This window comes from Dermacentor albipictus, chromosome 1, assembly GCF_038994185.2.
Source record: "Dermacentor albipictus isolate Rhodes 1998 colony chromosome 1, USDA_Dalb.pri_finalv2, whole genome shotgun sequence".
In the NCBI taxonomy this organism is placed as follows: Eukaryota; Metazoa; Arthropoda; class Arachnida; order Ixodida; family Ixodidae; genus Dermacentor; species Dermacentor albipictus.
In genome coordinates this window covers 319,681,336-319,700,557 of record NC_091821.1, presented here as the reverse complement: position 1 = coordinate 319,700,557, position 19,222 = coordinate 319,681,336, and the positions used below count along the sequence as shown (strand labels likewise).

At 44.5% G+C, this 19,222-nt stretch overlaps 1 long non-coding RNA gene across 9 annotated transcripts in view; it reads right to left on the bottom strand.

Annotated features, from left to right (window-relative positions):
* LOC135903540 (uncharacterized) overlaps positions 1-19,222 on the bottom strand; it is a 616,847-nt gene that overhangs the window by 272,891 nt on the left and 324,734 nt on the right. The gene's annotated exons all lie outside the window — the stretch shown is intronic.

Here is a 19,222-nt window from a genome sequence, read left to right as displayed (position 1 = left end):
ATGAGGCCCAATATACAGGGCTTTCTAAATTGAAGGTATCAGTACCTATTAAAGACTATGCTAACTATGAAAATGCTGCTTGTGTATATTGTTTATTCACTCTGTCAGACAAAATCTTTACACCCAAGTGCAGTCAGTAAATTTAAAAGTGCATGTCTGCAAGGGGAAGTCAGAATTGTATTTGAAGACAATTGCATCTTGTTTGATAGTTCTCGAGCACTTGTGCGCCACTAATCGAGCACAGCTTGGCCCTATACTCGATGAGGCTTGAAGCTTTCAATGTCTGCTAATCACTAAAACAGCACCAGATCTCACTCTGTGTCAAGGGGTGGCACACATTTGCTTAGTTCTAGGCAGATGCATGTCTTTCTTTCGCATTGAAATTCCCAATACTTTCTAGTCTTACGTAAAAGTACACAGCTCAGTACAATGCATGTATGGGATACGTAAGGCTGCTTTGTTCTTTAAACCGAATCAACAAGAAGCAGCGACTTCCGTTTTTGCAAACCTTACCCTACTTCCTAATTATTCCTTGATCAAATGCATATAAAATGAATCTTTGGTTGTTGTATTCTTTCACAGGTAGACATCGGTGACGGTGTATACGTTGAAAAGGGCCTGCTGAAGAGGCTGTGCCTGGATGCTAACAACTCAGGCTTTCACTTCGCGGAGGGTCTCCTTAAAGCTCCTTTTTCAATAGAAGACGTTGAAGGGAGGTCCTTCTTTGGGCGGCTGTCAAATGCCTTCCACAGAAGGATCTGTTGCATTCCAAGAAGGTCAACACCATAGTAGGTATGTGTGTCACAAAGAAGCATCTTAATATTCTTTGTGCAGTTGTCAACAAAACCCCTTCAATGCCAATTTCAGTGCTATCTTAGGGTATACTCCTTTCTTTCCTGCTAAAATAGCTATTAACCTGATTATAATAGCATATTATAATGCAAGCTTTGCCACCATAACTAGAAAATTTTCATTACTGTTGGCATATGTATTTTTGTGATAGAGGCCCTGGTCATATGTATGCACTGATAATATAATATCCTGTCTTGTGGAAAGCTAACATGTTTAGTAACAAGCTCACTTTGACAATGTCTGCCTGCACAACAAAGGCATTTTGTAATCTTGCTGTAGAACGTCCGTAATGCCTGTTCAACTGCTTACATGTTGCTTGTATCATTTCGTGGTTCTTAAGTCCAACATAAAAATCAACTCTTCTATGTACCTGTGCCCAAGCAAAGCTGCAGCATAGTTATGACTGACACCTTGCCTTTCCTAAGATAATTCACACATGAAACTTCCATGTACTAGTCACAATACGAATATCGAAGTTCATTAAACTGAAGTTGATTTACAGCTTTTGTTTGTAGATGACAATTGGTACGATAGAGTTTATGTGTCGTGCATCTGTTGGTGTTACGCACATCCATCACGCTCCCAGCTTTAATGCACGAATTCAGTCATTTCATGTATGTTTAGGACTTTGCACAAAACAGGTGGAGGTGTTTATAGCTCACAGGATTGAAAGCTTGTCTCTTGTGCACTTCCTTTTTAAGAAACAGATGCATGGTGTGTTGCAATGTCACTGTAGCAAAACTAATATACTGCCTTTTTTCTTCTCGTTTCTAGACTACACAACGCAACATTTCAGCCTACTTCCAGGGCAGCTGGAGAACTCGTCCTCCTTACTAGCCCGGGGATATTAAATGGATGTGTTCAAGCACAAATGGAAACCCGTCTTCTGTTGCATGCCACACCTAGCCACTTGGCAATCACTATTCGCCAAAGACAGATAGTTGACAGGATGTTACTAGCAAGTCGTTAGGATATATAAAGGTGGTTAATAAATAGTCATTGCACAGTTTTTAGGAAGCAAATAAAAATTTTATTCAGAGATAATCAAAGCTTACTTTTGCAATATATCATTGCAAAAGTAATTACCTCTGAATAAAATTTTTGTGTACTTTCTAAAAACTATGAAGCGACTATTTATTAACCACCTTTATACATCCTAACGACTTCCTAGTAACATCCTGTCAACTATCTGTGGCGTATAGTCGACAGGATGTTACTAGCAAGTAGTTAGGATGTATAAAGGTGGTCAATAAATAGTCGCTTCACAGTTGACACTTTCTAACGACATAAGATAATAAGCAGTCGGTAAGAATTCTATCGACATTTTATATCTATACTTTCAATTCAATATCGGTGGCCAATAGTCGGTAGGAGGTTACTAGGAAGTTGTTACGGTGTCTAAAGACGTTTTATAGAATGTCGATAGGTTCTAGTAACATTTGTCTAAAGACAGTTTATAAAATGTTACTAAAATTTTTTGTAAGGGGTGTGCGTGTTCGTGCGCGCGAGCAAGACGCGTATGCGACAAATCGTGACCCTTGCTCGTAAATCATGAATGAAAATTATGGAAGCCTCGCGATCCGACGTATACGAAGGAACGTAAAAAGTGTATATGATTTTCTTTTTCGACAATGTATTACTAGAGGTTGCGTGTGAACAAGTGTTTGGCAATAACTCACTGGTTATTTGAATTACTTGAGATTTGCTAAATAATTTTCTAAATAAGTACGTTCGGCAAATGTTGCTACACTGCGGAATTGCAGCTGGGCACTACCCAAGGCGTGCATACATACTACGGATCCTGAGCACGGCAACGTATATCCTTCTCTGAGATTTGGCGTTTTGATAAAAAGTGGCGAAATGCGACACAGCCACTCAGGCCGCATGGGCTTATGATTACTTGCACCAAAACATGTTGTTACATTAATTAATTACCAACACTTCCTGTGTTCTTTTTATTTGTAATTCAACATCACCATTCAGTGCCTTCATCCGGCAGTCCCCTACAAAATAATCTCCACCAAGTACTTGATACTTGTATCATGTACTTGGTGGAGATGATACTTGTGCGACAAGTAATTAGCATAGAAGCCCTAAGCAATTATAAGAACACCGTGAAACTGACGTAAATGCCAGTTCGAAACAAAAAAAGCTAAGCTTTTTTTGCAGAAACACGGACATCTGTGTGCGTACATATTAAGCTACTGAAGTTCGAAAACCAATTAACACCTGTGTTCACTGCAAGAATAGAAAACATGCATACTACGGCCAGCAAACATAGTGAGCTCCAAGGCTTCGCAACGCGTTGCGATAAAGGCACTCGTGCTTGAAAGATAACGCCAGGGTAAGCAGAGGAATCAGACGCTAAGAGGCACTTCTATTACCAAAAAAAGGGGGGGGGCGGAATGGTAGACATACGAGAACGATCCTCTGAGAAGAGCCATTTTTATGAAGGCCTCGAGGATACGAACGTAATGAATTGCGCGTAACTCTACAAAAACAAGACCTTGAGAAAAACTCTCAGCTCGCGAACATTTTTGCCGTTACGTTAGGTGATGGATTCCCTATGTGGGAGTCGGAAGTTTGCACCAGATATGGCGGAAGTCATAACTCAGTGTTTTAATACCACGGACCCTCTCTTGAGAGCACTTGGCATGTGGGCCGAAAAACCAGAAGCACTCAAAAACTTCCAGCACTGCGGAAACTTGGAAATTCATTTCCGTCTTTGTTTTCGTTATTTCGCTTTACTGAAGTATGAAACATGTGTACTTCATGCGTGTGGCTTAAACATCACCCTTTACAAGGGCTCGAATTTCTCGCAGAATGCAGCAAGAATGTTGTTATATCTTCGTGCCTCTTCCCGCACCATTCTAGCAATTATGATCATGCGCAGCCTCATCAGGCTAATCCCATCGACAGGGTAGTGTGGAAATAAGACACTGAGATGTATGTTAGGTTAAAAACAGAGCCGCCCAAACCGAATTGTGCATAAGACGTGATTAATCTCCACCGGAAATCTCCACTGCCACGTGACAGGCTTTAAAAGCTGTCCCTGCGTTCATTTTTATAGAAAGAGTGATCGCCACGAAACAACACTAAGTGGTATACTGGATAGACACGCTTTAGTGCTTCGAAACTTCCCGTAGATGCATAGATATCTTGTTTTATTGTCGGAGTAGAACGACTGTTATGTAAAGCACAACACGCCTTCGTCACAATTAACAAATGCGCCGTTGCAATTGTCCGCGTTTACGCTCGTCTCTTCATTGTCTCGTTTCCACACTGTGAATTTGCATTATGGATCACCAACTTAGCTCCAGTCAAACACGTCGCAAAAGGATTAGCTCAACATTTTCTAGAAAAGCTAACCATACTAACGTAAACACCATAAGCTCGGCGACAAACAACTGCAATGGGATGCATTGATTTGTGAAATATCTGTGAAAAATTCGGAAGAATGTTAACCGAAACAGCCTTTTTAAATCTTATGAAACTATCTGTTTATCGTGATGAGACGGAAGCACGCATACGCGACGTTCAGTACTGTTTTCCAAGCGATCTTGATGCCTTTGATCTTCCTTTCTCTCCCACACTTTGCTATACTCACTACTTCAACATTTTTCAACTGCATCGCGTTCACGCACCTCGTAATCTATCGGAGAACTCGACATGCCTGCGGGGGTAATTTGCGAGTGCCAAGCAACGCGTTCACATATATTAATGAATGAAATTAATGAATAGGTGGCACCAGTTCGTTCTGATGCGAATACTGGCTTCATCACAAATACCTTTCAAGAAATATCCTGGCCAGGTAGCGCTGGCTCACACAAAACTTGTCACACAAAACTTACCAAATATTGCGCCACGGCTCACGAATACGCCGAATATTTCATTTCCAAGAAGCATTCCGAAAAAAAAAATACAGAACATTTCTTTTTTTCGCCCACATAAGCCAGGTGCCATTGCATCCATATTTTTTTTAAAAAAAACGTATTGATGCGAAAGCATCGAAAGGCCCATTGAGTGAGAAAGCCGGCGTCTGTAGTAGTGAAACGGCACCTAAATTGCCACTGGCTGCGATGTCACGTCACATGCGCATCTCGACGGAGCAGATAGGCGAAAGGGTTCACCTGCTGCTGCGCTAGCGCGCCAGGTGTTCGGGAGGGGGTGGCCATCGACGTGAGGGTTCTTCACCCTCGCTCTCGGAAGCCTGTTTTAATCCGGGCGTTCCATGTCTGCGCAAGTTCTCGATTGCGTTGTAACGGTTCTAACATTGCCTCGGTAATCGCTATAAAGAAATTCTAGTATATATAAAGAAAACAATACATTCGAATGGAAAAATGCTGGAGGTAATAAGTGTGGAACCTACGACGCCAGGTTAAGACACCGAGTGCCAAACCGCGGAGCGTCTCAACGTCCTCGCCTACCCGCTGTTAAGAATGGCGAGCTGCAATGCAGGATTGCCACCCAATTACGACTGGGGAACAAGACGCGCATCCCCCACTCTCCGTCGCTTCAGCTAGGATGCGTTCGATGAAGCGGGCTTTGTGCTGAAAACCGCCGCCATCCTCTAGCCCCATCGCCGTTGCGACGGAATGAGTTCGGCGGACGAACTATTGTGCCCGAACTTCCCGGCGCGGACCTGATCTGCTACGCGTGCGTGAGCTGCCGCGGGAAAGCCGTTTTTTGTTGCTTCCCACGCGCCGACCGGGACGCAGGACAACGAGCTACCCAGAATGGCTCCGAGCTACCCGGAACGGCTCCCCTCTTCCGTCGGCTCCGGACATCGGAATGTGTGTGCCTTTGTGTGCGTAAACTGTTCTGCGGGGCGGCGACGAATTTACAATGAGTAAACGAACGTTCGCGTCACCTTGTATCGCGGGAGGACCGAGTGTGTAAAAACTGCTGTGGTGCGAATGCTCGGGACACACTTCTCTTGAGCAGTCATGTTGGACTGACACTCTCTCTGAAGCAGTCATGTTAGACTGATATAAATATTCTAAATAAACCCATATTCCTCGGTCTCGATGAGAAGCAGTTCTTCCCTTCATCAACGCCCTCAGCGTGGATAAGTTGGACGACGGCATGGGCCAGCTACCTTCGAATTCATGCCGGACTCCAATCTTGACAACGGATCACGAGCGATGGGATTGAGCCCCCAATCCTGACAACTGGCTGACAGCGGTGAGATGGACTTTGCGACGTGGTGCTGTGACTGCGGTGAGTGCTTGGTTCTTGCTTTGACTCTCCAGGCTTCATTTTGTGGTTGTTCTGTTTAGAACAGTAGGGAAGCTAGATTGTTGTGTGTTAGCTAGGTTGTGTTTTCCGAGCTAGATTTAGAGAGCAGGATCAAGGCAGTAAAACAGCAATCATGGAGTTAAGGACACTGCTGAGAGACGAATTGTTGATTGTTGGTGAGGAACTTGACCTGGATGTGAGCAAGGAAATGCTCAAATCGGAATTATTGGAGCTAATTTCCGAAAAGGCCAGTGAGGAAGAAATGGGGTTTGAACTTCTGAAAGAAAGAGAGAAACGGGACAGAGAAAGAGAAGAACGGGACAGAGAAGAGCGGGAAAGAGAAGAGCGGAAAGAGAAGAGAAGAACAGAGAGAGAGAGGAACGCGATAAAGATCGCGAGTTAAGAAAAATGCAACTTGAACTTGAAAGCAAACGTTTGGAGTTGTCTCAAGGAAATGAAGGCGCTCTGGGACGATCAAGTGAGGCAGAATCGTACCGCATGGACAGGCTATTAAAGCCATTTGAGGTCGGGACCGACATAGGCTTGTTCCTGAGCAATTTTGAAAGGACTTGCAAAAAGATGAACTTCGGCCCGAGTACGTGGCCACAGCGGTTGCTGTCTATGTTGCCGTGTGAGGCGGCGGTAGTAATCGCCAGACTGAGTGCTCAGGATGCATATGATTATGCAAAAGTTAAGGCTAGTCTCCTGAAGAAATACCGCCTTTCAGCCGAAGCTTTTCGGCAAAGGTTTAGGAGCACAGGCAAGAAAGATAGCGAGGGCTATCCGGAGTTTGCATATAGCTTAAAGGCCAACCTAGTCGAGTGGCTTAAAAGCGCGGAAGCGTACGACCGCAGAGACATGATCATTGAATGCATGTGTCTAGAACAGTTTTACAAAACCATCCCCCAAGCTGTGAAACTGTGGGTGCAGGACAGAGGTAATGTAAACACTGTGGAAAGGGCGGCTGAGTTAGCCGAAGAGTACGCAACCCGTAGAAAGTTGAACGCCGAGGAGGGAAACTGGGACGGTCGAAATGGACCGCGGAAACCATTTCCGTTCAAAAAGGGTGCGCAGACTAGACGATCGAAGCCTGTAGACATGGCGGAAAAGCCCGCAGAAAAGAGCGAGGAGAAACTTAACGGAGAAACCGCACAAAAAGAACAGAAAAGAAAATTCGAATCTTTTAGACCAATTCGCTGTTACAAATGCCACAAACTGGGACATATAGCTGTAAACTGCGGGAAGCCTAGCGTAGTTTTCTCCTACGTGGAGGAAAAAGATGAGAATATGGAACTTTTAGGTCTATATCTTCACGACCTGCAAGTTAATGGAAAACCATGCCGAGTGCTAAGAGACAGTGCCGCCACGATGGACAATGTCCATCCATCTTACGTGACGGTAGATGACTTCACCGGAGAAGTAGCATGGATAAAACAGGTTGCAGAATAACACAGCGTGTGTCTGCCCATGGCCAAAGTCAAAATCAATGGACCGTTCGGGGAGCTAGAGACTGAGGCTGCAGTTTCCAAATTTTTGTCACTGCACTATCCTTCCATTTTTTTCGAATTCATGCCGGACTCCAATCTTGACAACGGATCACGAGCGATGAGATTGAGCCCCCAATCCTGACACCGCGAGGAGTTCATATCTCGAAGGATTGCTCAGCGGCGTTCAATTGGACAGTAATGCTTTCGCGTTTAAAACCCATAAGAAGTCCTTAAGTGTCGTCAGATTTATTTATGTATTTATTTATTTATTTACTTATTTATTTATTTATTTAATAAAGCGAAGCTTTCTTGAAACACTTTAATTAATCACTTCACTAAAGCTTCACTTCACATGAATGGCAGCATGTGCGTTCGGTCTCCACAATTTTATTTCTTGACTGCAGGGGTTCAGATATTTGGTTCAAGCATGAGTGACAAGTACACATTCACTAACACACACCCACACACACGCACAGACACATTCATATATATATATATATATATATATATATATATATATATATATATATTTGAGAGAGAGAATACTTGATCAAACAGGGAAAATAAAGAATGAATAAAGCAATGCAATAAGTGCATCGAGAGTCTACCAGGGACACATATAAAGAATGTACAATATATACGTATCACACAAAATTACAAATCACAGCAATAATAATTTGCAAAAATAAAACGGTTTACACAGCTTTTCGACCTGAGCTAAGCAGCAAAAAAAAAGAAGAAATCATTACAGCGAAAAAATGCATTTCATTAGCACGGCTGAACGCAAGAGCACAGACGATGGTAGTTTATCCAAATGATTAGCTTCCGTTATTTTCTTCTCCTGTTTATTCGGTCCATGAGCAGGCTAACGACAAAATGGGTTTTAGGTCTCGAATAATGGTGTTATCAGGAGACAGTAGCTGCAGTTCTGAATTAACGAAAGACGCACAGTAGTAGAGTTGATTTCAACCTCGTTCCTTCAAGGAAGCTGCCATAGGAAATTAGCTTAATGTAAAATATCAAGGAATATAAGCAATGAGGACCGGAGTCATCTCGGTTTGAACATCTTGAAGGGGCAGCACAAGACAAAGACAGAAGGCAGGAAACACGCAGGACAGCGCTGAACTCACAACTAACTTATTAAGAAGGCATACACAAAATGTAAGTACTACAACCTATACCCATGTGCCCCCCCCCCCCTATCCATAGTGACATTATCAGTCCACAGGCAAACAGCCAAACCCTGTAATCTAATGCTACACAATAAGGCGATTGAAAATGCACATTTGCTGTCATGCAAATTTAATGAAGGCATGCTTACACAATGGGATCGTTTTCTTTTCTGATATAATAGGCCTCAATAATCTCCCTCGCAGTCCGATTGCTATGCATGGAAAGTATTGTGGTATCTTCATAGATTGGAGTACACCCATGCTGAAAGCAATACCGTGCGACGTGTGAGTAGGCATTAGCCGTTAGCAAGCACCTATGCTCTGACAATCTAATGTTCAGGCATCGACCTGTTTGGCCAATATAGACGCAACCGCCCGAAAGTGGAAACTCGTAAACAACTCCCATTCTGCAGTGCACGGGCGAGGACGTGTGCCTAACAGCACAGCCTTTCCCAGCAAGAGTAGAGGCAGCCTGTGCCAGCTTCCTATCAGTCTTACTGCAAATTTTGAACATCTTGCTAGAGGCAGAAAAAAGAATCTTTACATCAAACTTGCCTTTTACGTTCCTAAATTCCTACATTCAGGAATTAGGAATGTAATTCAGGAATGTGGGAGCACCTCATTCCGTAACACCTCACTCCTGTGCCTCCTCTTGTGGCTCTGCGCCAGCTCTATGTGCAGGGAGGAATTTTGCGTTCACACCAAAAGCGTAAATCGTCGAGATGCTGCCTATTCAAATACATGTAAAACGCGCAGAAACGCTTTTCTCAGACAACCATGGGACTGATTTTAATAAAATTTGTTGCATCTGAGAGAGAACGTTCCATTTTAATGACTGTTGGAAGCTAAAGTTTGATTTAGAGCCTGAATGTTTTAAAAAGAATTTTCAAGTATTGGTAGGTTGGAAAAAAATTGAAGCACGAAATTTACATATTTTTAACTCTGTACTAAGAACAGATATCTCAGTTAATTATGTAAACTGCATCCGTTATAGAATCTAACGTGGACATATTTGTTGTGATGATTTACATGTCACATGAGCTTGTTAAATTGTTCACAAAGGTCCTACTCACATATCAGTGGTCTATTTGAGAGCTATGTATAACACATCAATGTTGTCTACTGTATATGTACTATTAGATGCGTGTTACATAAGTGTGATATCGCATTTCGTTGTTGAGTTAAGGTTTTGTAACTTTGATAGTCTAGTTTTCGGAAAATTCGAGATTTTCCACGATCTTTAAAAATTTACGGTCTAAATCAAAGATTCGTTGCCAAAAGTCACTAGATCTTAGTTTTCTTCTTTTAATTATGCAACAGTTCTCACAAAACTTGGTGCAGTCTTTGCCGAGAAATACGTGTTCTCCTTTCCCGCGAATTTATATAGGAGCCTCCGAGCTAAAGCTGTCTCTTAAGTGCGGTCGCACTTGGACAGGCATAGCGAGGCAGCTACCAAAGTCAGGTGAAGACTTAAGATGAGACGTGTGCGTCGCAAGACGCCGTCTATGTGGAAGCGACACGAGACGGAAGCTGGAGGGGGCGCAGGTGCACCTAGCTCACCGGGGCTCCATTACTCCTGGGGCCGCAGGGCACGCTCGATTTGACAAACAACGCGCGGTACAGGAGAAAGGAGGAGGGCCCTTCCATACAGCGGTGAGACCGCAGAAGGCCACAGTTTATCATCGCCGTGCCCCAGGCGGGGCTCATTTTGCTACGTGCCCCGGCAGCTGGTGATGCATAGCTCAAGGAGAAGAGCACTTCCGGCTTCCCCTGAAAGCTCAGTTCCGGTGCTCACACTTTCTATCTTCACGGGACAAAGACAGATTGCGTCGACGGGACGGTGGCATCCTAATCCAACGGGGACGTGACGCGTGCATCTATCCGTACATTTTCTTGCCCGTGTATGCGCCATGCCATTTGTTACAGGAGCCGCTCGGCACAGAGCCACAAAGGCGTTGCAATCGCCTAGCTCCTGGGTACCTACTTCAGGTAGCCTGCACGGTACTCTTCGTTACACAGGTATGTTACAGATGAGCACCGATGCGAGCTACACTTTCTCCACATGATGGCCCTTTGCACCGCGTTACACGAAGAAAAGCGTTACACGAAGAGTCCTCAAAGTATGGCATCCTCCCTTTTGTGACAATCTTCCCGGAGAACTCAGTTCTGTCTCTTGTAACAAAACTTTAGGTTGATCATTTGATAAAATGTGTGCTGCTCTTTCTTTTTTTTTTGCGGAACAATGTGTTCGGACTGCATCATTCGGTAACTAATAATTGCGTTTTAGAGCACTTGGGGGGCACTACCAATCCTAAAGTGCAGCTGACTTAGTGCATTTTACCTAGTACAAACCTTCGAAACGGAAGCAAGGAAAGTAATGGAAAAGCCTAAAGAGTGCGTGCCTGCGCGTGCGTGCGTGCGTGCGTGCGTGCGTGCGTGCGAGTGTGTGCGTGTGCGTGTGTGTTATTGTACACCGCAATTGTTTGCGCAGAGAGCGATGGCTGTGTAGCGTTAGCTGAGCTTTGAAACTGTAGCCTGCTAGCCGACAGAGCTAGTAATCTTCGAATACTGGTGCAGCTACCGCTCTTTAAATTCACTACTGTTTATGCGAGGCTGTACAAATTCAACCTCTAGCGCCAAGTACGGCACGCAGGATGGAAAAGCCCGAATTGTGCGTCCGCAAGCCTAGGAGTAGAGCCGCCAAAGCACTACACAGTGCCATCTGTTTCACGCGTAATTAGAAAGCTCCGTGCAATCGCGTCGGCGAAACAATTACCAGCGCCGTGGGCAGACCCAGCCTTCATTAGCGATAAGAGCATCGCGATGCGGAACTCTTCACCTACGGGCTCCGCAAAGCAGAAAGTGCGTGTAGATGCAGGTCTTCCATGAACTGAACGCCAAGAAAAAGAACCCCACGAACCTTTCGCGTTCAGTTTTCTGCGTCACTGAGTTCTGCGTTGCCAAACTTTGCACAGCCAAGCGAGCACTTTGTGTGAGCCGACCAGCTAACCCAAGTTCTACCTTTTCGTGCCTTCTGGTTTGAGCAGGATTACAGCTTTCAGTGTTGTTGGTCTAATGATTAAAAGAAATGGGCTGGAAACGAACTTTGAATCACAAGGCTAATAAAGCAGTCGTGGGGATTGGAACATCGCAAGTACTAGTTGTTCATTAGTCTAGGAAAGACCCCTTAATCAGAATTTTATAATGCTTGCGATTAGCTTACCGAGAGACCAGTCCGTGAGTGAATTCGACAATTCTGGAACAATGCAGTAAGCTGCTTCGTTTAATATGAGAGCATCGGAAACTGTAGACAGCGCTCGTCTATATGCAGGTGCCTAAGCCCGTCCCAGCACTTTGGAGCCTACTTGTGCGCGCGTGCATTACTCAGCACATCACCCACGGGGATATCTCCGCGCGAGGTGTTAGTGTCGTCACGTAAACAGCCTAAAAATGAAGGGTAGGAAGTTGTACGTTTATAGACTGTATCACTCTCACCTCGAACGTCCTTGTAGCTTTTATATTTTGTAACTTACATTCTTTTATGAGAAATATAACGTACATTTGGCTTGCAATTGCGGCTTTTTGACTCCTCGATAACATTGCTAAAGAAAACAGAGACGAATATAGAAAGAACAATAGAGACAGATCAGACCATCATCCGATTCTTATTAGCATAGAGAATATCAGTTGAACCTGCAGAAAGAACTCATGACAAACTGGGAACGTTTCCGCAAGTTGTACGTGGATGACAGGGATTCTTTCCTGGCCAGACAAATATAGCAATGCCGAGGGCTACAAAGCCGATGCGCACGCACTGGAAAGATCCTGCTCCGGACTTGCTCATGCTTAACCTCACAGCTTGAAAGGTTAAGGCACAGCAGCAAGTGCAATGCCACCCTAAAAATGTTTCATTTCGCACCCTTAGGAATCTTGCAAAGGCAGCAGCCCAATGCTACGCGAAGGAGCTTCACCTTTCGCGATGGCATCGTACATGCACTGGGCTAAACCCTCTCGCTAACCCATCTTATTTATGGCACCTTGCAGCCATGCTTGGTCAACCCGCTCAAACAAACCAGCCCACGCGCAGCATTGCCCTGAAACAGGGATTATCAGAGCACGTTTAAGCCACTCAGCTTGTTACCCAGTTCTTTCCCTACCGCTATTACTTCACACATGACCTTCGGCAAGGCTCACTGTTCTCTCCTTTTCTTCTTAACATAGCTATGCACCGTCTCCTGTATCATCTCGCAAAGATAGACAGGTTGCATAATTCAATATACGCGGTCGACGTCACAGTATTGACCACGGGAGGGTCACTTTATGAGCAGCAAGATGCCATCCAAGCAGCTCTAGATGCAACACAGTGTCATCTTTCAGCACTCAGACTCTCTCCTTCCCCGTCAAAATTACAGTATATTGTTCTTGGCCCAAAGAAGATGAGGGAAGAAGCAGGAAATATAATGGATGTGCTGGTCCGATCGAAAAAGTACGAGAATGCATTTACACGGATACTGCTATTTAACAGAAGCACGCCAGTACTGTCTGTACGAATAGCGACGGTGGCATAACGGTAAAAATTACTCATAGCAAACCAATAAGTATGACCGGTGCAGAGCTACAAGCTATTCTAGAGGTCACCCAAGCAACCAGAGATGGTCACCTCGAGCGACGCAGCCCTCTACGTACATACACGGACTCTCAAAACGCCGTGCGCAAGCAAAGCAAGATTGAAACCCACCCGCTGGCTACCGCCATCTACGCCAAACCGCCAAACACTGCGCTTTCCATTAACATATGTACATATAGATTTTTTTCAATTATTAAACGTCTGTCTCTATCTTTCTTTCTTCTATGGTGCAGATTACAACCAAACACTACAGCAAGTATTAACGAGGAATGCGTTTGCGCACTGTTTCTTCACTGCGTCGCACCACGCAGGGATAAAAATTTGAGAAATGTTAAGAGGTACCATAAACATTATTGTACCCGCACTGGTGCCGAGGAGTGAAGACTAGTTTTTCAGCGAACTCTCAATATTTGGCAGGGGTAACTAGTGGCGATTCGTCATCTCATTTTTTCCTGTTCTGTTTATATTCTGTGAGTTCAGCAATCAGCAGAGCTCCGGAGGGAACAAGCGCTATAATAGATATTATGCTTATAATATATACTTTAAAGTTAAGATGCGGATGCTGGCCTGGCTGCCGGTCATTCGGAATGCTTTTCGAGGTGTTGGTGGAGAAGTATGATGTCCAAAAGAACCACAAAAGTTCACAAAAGACACGTGCAATCACGTACACGTTGTCAGGTGCTACAGCTATAGTCAGAGTCTCATTAAGGCCTGTAGATCTTGAGAATAATAGAAGCACCTTCTTCTTGTACGTTACGCGTAGGCTCGACTATGGCGATATTGAGGCGTTGCTGCGAAAGTCTGCGATCAAATACGAAGGGTATTTCTTTCCAAAATCAAAACTTTATGCAATTACAACTGTCGCGTCGACATGGGCTCTACGGCCAGTGTTCGCAACAATAAAATGCTATCGAAGCGAAGCGCAGCCAACACAATATATGCTCCCGAAAAGTCTTAGCGACGTACTATGTGCATTGCACTCCAACACTTTTGTAAGACAATATTTGACACAACATTGCGCTTAACTGCTTCCATTTATGCATTAAATTATCATTATGATTCTTCATAGCGCAAATGGTAAAGAATAAGGGAATAAACAGCCGATCATGAAAAGGCAAGAATGTTATGTACAGGTGAAAGGACCCATTCTATGAGGCCATGTGACAGACTCTGTACTACCGCACGCACCGACTCGACAGTCGAACGATTCGTTTTTTATTATTGTTATTATTTCGTATGTAGTATTTATGTATGTAGTATGTAGTTTAGTATGTAGGCTGTGTGAGATATCTCGGTTTATTTATTGATAGCAGCATGTCGTGGTGGCATCATCTGGCCTATCTGTGTGGCAAACTTAGGACTGTCGCTTGGTTGCTTTTTAGTATAAAAGGTTTCACGCCATTATCGGTAAACGAAACCATAGTGCATGCTCTCGCGTAAGCATATTACGATACGGAATCACCGTATTCGCTTTCTGCCCATTGCGATGGCAAACGCGAATTGGCAGTTCATTAAAAAATCTTTTGAAAAGTGTTGCCTATGGAAGTGGCCCCATGTCAGATGACAATTCATTTTCAGCGTTAGGTTTTCCTTCATTTCAGTCGTTATTCAAGCAAACTGTTCTTTTTCATTTTTGGAATGACCAATACAGAGAGAAATATGTAGCCCCTCGACTTTTGAGGGACACTAAGCGTTTCAATGTTCCTCGTTCATCAACTAGGTACGGTGAGGCACGACGATGTGTCTGTGCGCCAAAAATCTTTAATGATCTACCTGACGAATTTTTTTTGGTTCAGTCAAAAAAGGTTTTCAAAAAAATGTCATCTTCCATTTGAGTTTTTCGCTTTGTATGGGTATGTAATTTATTTGATGTAATTTGTTTGCTTTAACCTGTATATATATATAAGCATGAAAAAATGTTCCCTGCGTTGGTATAACATGTTTTTAAATTTTGTTTTTTGTTCTATATAAGCAGGAGAAAGTGTTCACTACGTTAGAAGAACAAGTATTTAATCTTTGTTTTTGTTTTATATAATCGTGAAAGTATGTTCACGCTACATTGGAGTAACATGTATTTAATTTTATTTTTGCTTGCACAATGTTTGGTCGGCACTAAGGTAACGCCGGTATGTACATGCGCTGACCTCATCGCTGTTGCCGGCACTGCCGGGCCGAGTCACACAAGTCATTTACGCTTCGACAGGCTCATCTACCATTTATTTGTTCTTGCGGTGCATAAATAAATTTACTATTATTCTTATTATTATCCTCATTAGCAGCAGCCGCCATGTAACCATGACGACACCCGACTAAGCATCAAGTACGATGCACGTGTGGCCTAACATTGCATAGGTTCTGTCTTTATAATAGCATTTACTTCGGCAAAAAGCGTCATTCATGACCCGAGTGTCGGCAGGCTTACATGATGGCAGTGGTGGCATGGTGCTAAGTGGTCGCATGGTTACAGTGCATGTAATGCTAGTAGTATTTTTCTTTAAGGCGGGGCAATTACCCTATACAGCGAAGCTGCTAAGGTGTAATTGATCTAGGATCGTGTCCGTGCGTAGACACAACACCCCCCCCCCCCCTTAAATGGGCCGATCCCGAAGATAGTGCGATGCCGGGTCGACAGGCGCCGGAGGTGAAGTAGGCTTTCAGCACTCCCCATACTGGGCCGATTTCGAAGATAGTGTAATGCTGGATCGAGCCGCGGCGGAGGTACAGCAGGCGTTAAAGGGACACTAAAGGTTAATTTAAGTCAACGTGGACTGTTGAAATACCATCCCAGAAACGTCGAAGCGCTTGTTTCATGCGAAGAAGCGACTTATTATAAGAGGAAATGCGTTCTGAAGCTGCCGTACATAATGCCCGGGTGGCCTGAGCCCGGGCTGGCAACTTGCAGGTCCTTTTTCCATTAAAGTTTTTTCCGTCCATCCGTCCGCGTACCTCTAGGGCAGTTAAAATCGGCCGCCCTCCGGTCGAGGAGTGGTGACGTCATGGTCTCACAGTGACGTCGCGCCGTCGGTGAGTAAAACAGCACGCGCCGATCGCGCTACGGCTTTTCTGCGCAGAACACAAACGCGTGGCGAGAAACAGAGCCAAGACAGAGCCGACAGCAGCGCGAAAGCGGAACTATGATGGCTAGAGGAACGGAAAGCGCGCGACGATAAGCTGGTTCTTTATTTTATGACGCCAGCTTTGACACTAGTTGCAATGGACGACCCTGACAACGGCATATTTTGTAGCGATGCTGGGCTTGACTTCAGCGATTTAAGCACTGATGAACGTGACCTGCTGCTGAGGGCTCGCGCTGCCGGCGCGGTTGCGTACTATTACGACGACAACTGCATGTCATGGCTGTACATAATCGCTCATTTGTAGCTTTTCCTTCGTGAAAACCAGATGCCACACTCACCACCCCGTCTTCGACCTGCAGTTCTTGCGCTTCAGAAAATGCAGGCAAGACCGACGGAACAGCATTACGGGAAAGCATTGTGTTAAAAGGCACTCCACACGACTTCAGTAAGTCGGCGTTGAACTCGTAATCCTCTGGACGAAAGCGCACACTATGCAATTTTTCGGCTCTTTACCAACGCGCTGTGGCAGAGGTACGGCCCTTAACCACTTCGAACGGAGAGGTTCACTCGTTGGCACACAGTGATAAGTAACGTTGCATTCGCTGCTGCAACTGCCCTTGACCAGGTTCCGCGGACCGTTCGCGCATCCCACGACATCATATGGACGTGGCATTCTCGCTGCTTGTTCCAAATGCAAGTTTCGCGAGCCAGCAGAACCAGCGCAGCACGACGTGATAACGAAACAACTGAAACTCCAACACCCGCGCGTTGCAGAGTCGAGCGAAAACGATACCTTTCAACCACGAATACTACTTAAAGGGTAACGTAAAAATGTTATTTTTTCGTAGAATCGAACAGAAGCAGGCAAGTAGCATTTTCTTCCGTCTTATAACCTAATGAAATTATCTTTTTTAATATGAGTAGTTGAGTACTTGTGACATAAATTAGGATGAGGAATGCCTTTGTTATTTGGCTAGTACCAGAATGTCGCTGGGGGATCTCAAATCGTCTCATGCATTTACTCAATTTCTCGGTTACTAAAGCTCAGTTCGCGATTATAGTGACGCCTTAGGCGTTCTAGAGCATTGCTTTATCACTTTACCCTGACTTCATAGTAACCTTTAGTGTCCCTTTAAGCACTCCCTATACGTAGGCCGATCTCGAAGATAGTGTAATGCTGAGCCGACCCACGGCGGAGGTAAAGCAGGCGTTAAGCACTCCCCATACGTGGGCCGATGCCGAAGACAGTGCAATGCTGGGCTGACCCACGGAGAAGCTGAAGCAGGAGCAAAGCAATCCCCATATGTGGGCCGACCTCGAAGATAGTGCGATGCCGGTTCGACCCGCGGTGAAGGTGAAGCAGGTGTTAAGCACTTTGCATATGTGGGCTGATCCCGAAGACAACGCAATGCTGGGTTCATGCATGGCGGAGGTGCCGTTCGCCATTAAGGGACCCACATACACAGCTTCGCTAATCATCCTTCTTCCAAGAGTGGAAGGGCACTGAGGTGGTTTTTTATTTCGATAGATGGCACATTCTCCCATAAGCAGATATACAGCTTTCTGTCACACGCTTTCATGCTTCAAAATGCTCCAGTCCCAGGCGCCACGGGTGTGAACCATGTGCTGTTTCGCAGTGCGACTGCGTGGTGTCGATATCACCAGTGAAAAGATAAAATAGCTAAAGTACTTGCTGCATTTATACCCCATGCACTAGCGGATAATAAAACGCAATATGTAACAACCGCCCATAAGTTTCATCGATCGTGACAAAAGTTCAACTTACTCTGCTCTCTTTTGCTAACAATACAAGTGATTGCGGCAGGTCACGTTTGAATTAACGATGCCAGAAGAAATCACTAAGGATGTATTTTCCATGTGTAAGTTAGTAAAGTTTATTTTTATTTTTCTGGCTTTCTCCAAGAGCACCGACTCGATCCTGTATTATCGCACGCGGGGCAGGCATGCCTCAAACCAGCTATAGCTTGGCGAGAGAGAGATTTTCTTCGAGTCACAGCTGCTGATGGAGTCTGAAGCGATTGTGCGATTAACCAGACGCATACACGGTGCGGGAATGAGTTCTTTTTTTTAAGTTTCATACTAGGCAGACAAAAACTAAAGAAAAGCTCAGAAAAGGTAGCGGCAGGAGAAAGGTAATTTCAGTACAATACTTGCATCTTTGCTTGCACAATTTAGTTTTGTAACGAAAAGGCTGCCCCTGTCGTTAAGGGAGGGACAGCAGAGAGGCAAATATCTTTTTAAAGAAGAAAAGCGGGAACGAAACATTCATTAACTTCGGCACCGTCCGAACCATTTTGTCAGAGTCTCATCGCTTTGTGCACACTGATTAATGTCGGAACTGTCACGTGATTTTCTTTCTTCTTTTAATTTTTTTCTTTTGCACCAGACCATCTCTAGCTCCCTCGACACTTACGCAACACCGTTTTGAATAGCGGAATCATTTATTTCACAATCTATTTTGCAACTATACATAAACTGTATAATAATGAAAGAAGGCAAGAACAATAGCGGCTCGTCACTGATGGTGGCACCAACAGTGCGTGATTTACTCATTTCTTTATTTGGCAGATTGTCTTTCTTTATGATTTTCTGGCGAGTTCTCTCATTGTTTCGGGTCCAGAGGGCCGCTTACTGAGTCTTGTGACGGAGCTCTTGAGCAACAAGTGAACTTATTGGTTACCTGCTTCTGGTTGAGACAGCAGAAGGGCAGCGAAAAATAAAATAGCTGGAAGGTGAACATTCAATTGT